Source organism: Astyanax mexicanus, chromosome 3, assembly GCF_023375975.1.
Source record: "Astyanax mexicanus isolate ESR-SI-001 chromosome 3, AstMex3_surface, whole genome shotgun sequence".
Lineage (NCBI taxonomy): Eukaryota > Metazoa > Chordata > Actinopteri > Characiformes > Acestrorhamphidae > Astyanax > Astyanax mexicanus.
In genome coordinates this window covers 20,279,744-20,286,885 of record NC_064410.1, presented here as the reverse complement: position 1 = coordinate 20,286,885, position 7,142 = coordinate 20,279,744, and positions in this window count along the sequence as shown.

Below are 7,142 nucleotides of genomic sequence, written 5' to 3'. Positions count from 1 at the left end.
GCCATGGTGGGAGTTTTTGGGCATGGGGCAGCCAGCACCATCTGTTTCTCTCTAAATCAGTGTCCATAAAACACACACACACACACACACACACACACACACACACATGAATACACACAGAGAGAAGTGTTCTATCAACGATGTTTGCCTAATCAGCATGGAGAGCTTATTAAAACCTCTCAGCTATGTTTGGCTTAGGCGTACAGCAGAACTGCTGAAAATGAAATGCACCATATCCATATTGCAGCAGTGCAGCATCATATATCAAAACTCTTAGAAGACATTTTCATAAAATGTAAATATATTTTGCTTAATTAAACCATAAGCATGCAGTTTTATATATAATAATAATAGCATAATGGTAATTTGAATGGGAAAGGATTAACAACATTATGTAGCACTTTCACCTAAATCTAAATCACATTGATGGTCCACTGACCTGTAATAGGAAGAACAGTATTGCTATCATTGCTACTCATCATTGTGCATGGTGTGCCAGAAACTGCACTTTGTAACTTATGTGAAGCAGACAGGAAGTGTAAAGCAGTGCAGTGGGTGCCAATGACTGTGACCAGCAGTGTTTTGCTAGAATTGTCCATCCAAACTTAGAGGAGACTAAGTGTAGGAGGTCCTACATGTACCATATTTTTAGACTATAAGGCGCACTTAATAGTCTTTAATTTTCTCAAAAATCATCAGTGCCCTTATAGTCCAGTGCTCCTTATGTATGATTTCTACCAGTCAGGTTGTAAGAAGCAGTAAAGCCACTCTGCTGAAGTGCAGTGTTTTTAAGGAATTTCAGTGAAGTGTCACCAGCGAAGAGGCTGGAGCAGTGTTAGCATTAGCCGCTAACCGCAGCGCTAACTCTTTTGTCATTCGGTGAGTATATGGGACTGTAACCTGCGTTTACCATGTTAAAACAAGATATGTGGGACGAACTGTTAGAACACCATCCATTGAATTAGAAGGTAAACATCAAGACACCCGTGTTTCTTACTATTGGCACTTAAAATGCGCCTTATAATCTGGTGTATTTTATGTATATGAAACATATACCACAAGAAGGGCTGCAGTCTTACCCTTTGTTGCTTATTTTAAAATATCATATACAATATCCCAAAAATAAGGACATTGAATATCAGTTCACAAATACAGTTGCAAGAAAAAGTATGTGAACCCTTTGGGATAACATAAATTGGTCATTAAATGTGTCCTGATCTTCATTTTAGTATGTTCAGCAGACATATCTGTAGACATCCTGTTTGGGTGAGATTTATTGGTCTGCTTTTGTGTTTAGCAGACCTATCAGTGTGCTTTGTGACTTTAAGTCATTTAAGATTTGCACTCAATCTCTGTCTTTCATAGTGCATCAGTGCATTTAGGTTCTGCAGCTTCATAGCAGAGAGTTCAAGGAGTGCAAGGAATAAAAAACAAACTAACTGCATGAGTTTTATGGGTCCAAACTCCCTTGCCTAAGTTTATAATACAAAAAAGTGGCTGACTGACTAGTAGATATTGTGCCAATATTCAGAGAAATTCAGAAACAAATGAGAAAAAGACAGATTTATCAGTCTGGAAAAGGTTATAAAGCAATTTCTAAAGTTTTGGGACTCCAGCGAACCACAGTGAGAGCCATTATCCACAAATGGCTCTTCCCAGGAGTGGCTGGCCAACCAAAATTACTCCAAGAGCGCAGCGACAACTCATCCAAGAGGTCACAAAAGACCCTTCAACAATATTCAAAAAAACAGCAGGCCTCACTTGCCTCAGTTATGGTCAGCATTCATGATTGCACTATCAGAAAGAGACTGGGCAAAAATGGCCTGCATGGCAGAGTGCCAAGAAGAAAACCACTGCTGAGCAAAAAGAACAATAAGGCTCGTCCCAGTTTTACCAGAAAACATCTTGATGATGGAGGTTTCTCTGGAATGGCACAGCAGACCACTCTGAATGATATTTGCTTAATTTACAAAGCACAATGTTGCTAAAATTATATAAAAGGTACAGTACATTCAGGAAATTAAAATGATTTAGTCTATATGATATATCTTGAGCGCTATATGTTGTGGGTGATTTACAACATTACAATAGAGCACAAATCCACATGAAATTAATAATAATAAACTCTTTTACATGCTCATATGTTTGACTACTTCTCCGTGCTGCAAAAATGAGTTCAATTCTTTGACTAGCTCAAAGGAGCTCTGAGTCTAAATATAAATATAAAGTTTCAAATATTCATGCGTCAGATGTTCTTTCAACAGTAATAGGTTCCAGCATTGTTATACTTTTGGAGAAGAGCTGCTAAAAATAGCTCCAGATTCAATCGTTTGCTCAGCAAACTTTACGTAACTATCTTCTTGTCTCTGAATAGGTGAGAGTTATTTTCAGATCTTATCTGTCCCAAATTTCATCAGCGTGGAGGGACGCATTCTCCACAGTCTATAAAACACATCACAGAGAATTTGGTGTGTATGTGTGTGTGTGTGTTACCTAGATAAAAATTCCCACATGCCCAGTGCTTTAAGAATGCACATAAAGACTAGGTGTTTAGCTATACTAATTTAAAAAGTACACAATTTGAGTATAGAGACAAGAGTATTTGCATTCACTCAACATCATGATCATGCCTGGTAATAATCTGATATCCTATAAATGCCTCTAGAGAGTGATGGCTATACTATCAGTTAATATCCAGCAGTAGAAACAGTGATAGTGGTAAAGTGAGATTCATATCAGACATGAGGAATAACCTGGATTACATAATATCACTGGTGTAGCTACTATAAGGGGCAATGGGGTCAAGCTCAAAGCACCAGGTCTTATGGGGTCCTGAAGCCTCTATTATATACACATATACTACTGGTCAAAATACTTAGAACACTCCTATTTTTTAGTAGTCATGTAGCAGTGCTGTATGGCACAAGTAAGCTGTTTTTTATTTTTTCATTCTAGTACTAATTTTACTCCCTCACTTCACCTGTCAGACCTCTAATTCTTCTCTTCACTGCTGAAGCTCACTACTCACAGCTCTCTGGCTTTATCTGTAATTTCTCTAAAGAAAAGACACAATGGCACAGTACTAGATATATCATATTTTTCGCAGTAGGCACATTTAAAATCCTTTACTTTTTCCAAGCAGCAAGGCTGGAGCAGCATTAGCATTAGCCGCTAACCGCACTTAGTGCTAGATCTTTCGCCATTTAGAGGTGAGTAGCATCTGCCTGTATCCTGTTGCTAACACCGGCTAGCACTGCTGGAGCAGCATTAGTATTAGCCGCTAACCGTTGCTAAGGTGAGTACTATATCAGACTGTAGCCTGTGTGTTTACATGTTTACATGTACATGGCATAAACCGCTAGTTAATATCACCCTGGCTTACCGGAACACCTAGAGTTCCTTAGTGTAGAGCCGTCAGGCAGCATTTACTAGCGCTAACCAGGGCTAGCGCTGGCGGTTATCCACTAATGCTAAAGCTGCTTGAACCAGCCTTAGTGGAAATCTAGAAAAGGCTTAGCATTACTTAACTTAATTACCCACAAGCACTTGGCAGCGAAACCTGCAGAATTAGAAGGAAAAATGGTGACACCCCTGTTTCTTACTAGAGTCGCATAATACACCTCATAATCTGGTGCGTCTTATGTATGAAAATAGACGTTCATTGATAGTGCGTCCTATAATATGATAATCATAAATAACATATTTTTACATAATTTTACACTGTAGCTCTTTTGAAGTACAGAGGTGGGTATCATCAGCCTGTAGCCTTCTGCTGGAATGCTGCTAACTCTGGCCAGCACTGCTGGAGCACCATTAGCATTAGCCACTAATCACTAAGTGTGTGAACTTCTGCTATTCAGAGGTGAGTATTATTGGGATGTAGCCTGTTGCTAACCCCAGCTAACACTACTTTGTCCTCAAAATACTGTGACTTTTTTCTATATATTTTTTTTTACTTTACTCTTAAATTCTTACAACTTTAATATCATAATATTATGACTTTATTCTTAAAGACAACAGATTTTATTTTTTTAAATAATTTGGCCATAAAACGCTGTCGTACAGAAGCACAACGATGCGATTTATCCGAATATTTTCACCTTTCCCCACTCAGAAACACTACTGCTTTCAATTTAAAAGAAAAATCTTAGGATTGCTGCTGTAAGTTAATGTTACTAATGGGAAGGTAATGGAAAGAAAATGCTGTGGATGTTCTGGTATCACCCATACACAAGCCCACCATACGGGCCTTTACTTGCTGATTATACAGTCAATAGCTAAATGAGCTCAATGGTTCATGAATATTGACCTGCAAGGCTCTTAAAAAGCTAGCTGCTCACTGTTCAACCCTTATAACAAGGATGCCTGCGCTGGTGATTGTAGAAAGCAATTAAGGGAGAGCAGTAAGACTGACGTGTTGAAGTGTTGACATCTAGACATTATTGACAATGTTAATATAAAAGTTGGAAAATGTCAAAACAGCCAATTAGAGACAAGTTACAGAAGTAGCTGAAGGTAAGCTGTGAATATGGATGCTGAGACTAATACTCATGACATTTTATTTTGCAAAGTACACTACAGTATACACACATGGTAGCTGGTTTCCAAAGGTCTAAACTGGTCTTTGAAGATAACAGTGGTAGTAAAGCTGGTCAGCCAGTGAGAAACATGGTTAACCAGTTCTTGACCAGCACAGTGTATGATGCATTTGATTTTGGTCATGCTGTTTATGCTGATCCACCAGGCTGATCATGCTTGGTCATGCTGATCAACCAGATTGGTCTTGCTGGTTAACCCATGTAGCTATTCTAGTCAACATCTTGGTTTTGCTGGTCACGTTGGTCAACCAGCATGGTCTTGCTGTCCTTTCCAAGAGTTTAGCCAATTTCTATCCTGCTAATGTTGGTATTTCAAGTGTCAGAAGCACCACTACCTTGCTGGTCATGTTGGGCAACCAGCTTGGTCTTGCTGATCATGCTGACCAAAACCTTTGGTTACGCTGTTTGTATTCACCAACTAGATAGACAAAGCTGGGTTCTGGTAGACCAGCATGACCAGCACAACCAGGCTGGATGACCAAACTGACCTACATCACCATGCTGATTAACCAACATGTAATGCAAGACCAAACTGGTTGACCTTTAAATACATAGAAGACATGTAAATGTAACATCTTCTGATATGTGGTGAGTAAATATGTAATCTGTTGTGTTGGGCACTTTTGGTGACCAAGCTCAGTATGAACCAAGTGAGTGTGTAGCCCTCAGCCTTCCCCCATTGCGTTTCTGTCTACATGGTCATTTAGGCCAAATGGTTCGATCTTGCTTCTCATGTTGGTTAACCAGCATGGTGATGCGAGTCATTTTGGTCAAACAGCCTGGTCTTGCTGGTCATGCTGGTCTTGGCAATGGCCATGCTGGTTGGACAGCCTAGAGAAAATATTGGTTGTCTAGCCATCAAGCAAATAAAGCTAAATGCTTCGCGAGTCAAAAGTTAAGATGGTCATCTAGCTTTTTTTTAAATACTTGGCACAAGTTGTGCTACTTTAGCTTCATTCTAATAGTTGCACAAAATCAAGAATACAGCCACAGAGTCTCCTCAGACAAACACTTGTAGTTGAACACTGGGTCATATTAAAGAGATCAGTGACATTGAACAGTATACTGTCAAAGGACACAACCATTCCAACCGTTCACCAAACCTTTGTCCTGCTAATGTTGGTATTTTATATTAGCGTAAATGGCTAAAGTGCCAGAAGCTCCACCATGAAGTTGTAGGAGAAACAGGCTCACAGAACAAGAGCACTGAAGTGGTCTCTAAAATGAAAAAAAATTGTCCTCATTAGCAAACACTATGCAGTTAAAAAACCCTTTGGAAGCTACACACAAGCCTAGAGTACTTATAGGTTAGTAACAGCAGTGTTCAACACTGAGCTAGTCCCGCCTGACTTCATTAGGTACTGTATTGCTACGTAATACATTTTCTGCCTGACAAGCTAACTGTAATCTGAACTGTTCTTTCTCCAGAAGGGCCCCTTGCAGTGAAATATATTAGATTTGGAGTTGCCAGGTCTCCATACAAAATGATACTAGCTAGCTAATTGCTTATCTAAGTAAGATACTGTCGTAAAATTCTATTTTTAGCTTTTAGCCTAATTCAGCTTTTTTTCTTGGGGCAAATTAATGAATAATGTCATCATAGAAAAGTCCACAGCTAGATTATTCTCACCAATTATGCTAACCATATAGCAATGTGGACAAACTACATAGGATAATGGCTCAGAGGTTGGCCATATGCAATTTGCTAAATAAAGAGGAAGAGTTGGTATACAGTGAATAGCCCTGTTTGAGTAATTTATATAAATCCATATTATGGCAAGAACTATAATATGGATTATAGGATTATATACAATTATTTGGATTATAGGATTATATACAAGAGGAGGTCAAAAAGAGCAGGGTCAATACCGGTAAACAGCAGCCAGACAGGAAAAACATACCTCACACGAAAATCAGTGCAGGGTTCGAATGGCAGGCAGTCGGTAACACACAAAAACAAGATCATAACAGAAAAGCAAACACAGGCAAGGAACAACGCTTTGTAATGTAGGTAAACCAAACAATACTCGGAAAGGAGTGTGTGGAGAAAGTGTGTATATATAGTGAGGTGAATAGGTGAATTCAATACTCAGGTGATTGACCTCCTGGTAGAGCCTTGTGCAGTGTCATGAGATCGCGTGAGGGAGTGATGTCAGTGTGAGGTGCATTCTGGGTACCATAGTCTGAAGGCTGGAGGTAGCAGGTAAAGCTGAGTGTGGGAGAGACAGGAGCGTCTTCGGCACCAGGCATGACATCATGAAGCTGAGTTATCCATCTGGAAGCCAGAAAAGAAAGGACAAAAAAGGAAGAGGAAGAAAAGTAAAAACAAGGCAGTGCTAAGTGATAATGTACACTGGATAAAATAGGCCTATGTGGCCTGTACAAAGTATACAATTTATGTACAAATGCCTTGAAACTGCTCCATGCAGCTAAATGTGAAATATTCTGATATTTAGTAAGATAGTAATATGTATCATGTTGTGTCTGTCACTTTTGGTGACCAAGCTAAATGTGAACTAAGCGAGTTAGCAGCCCCTAACTCTC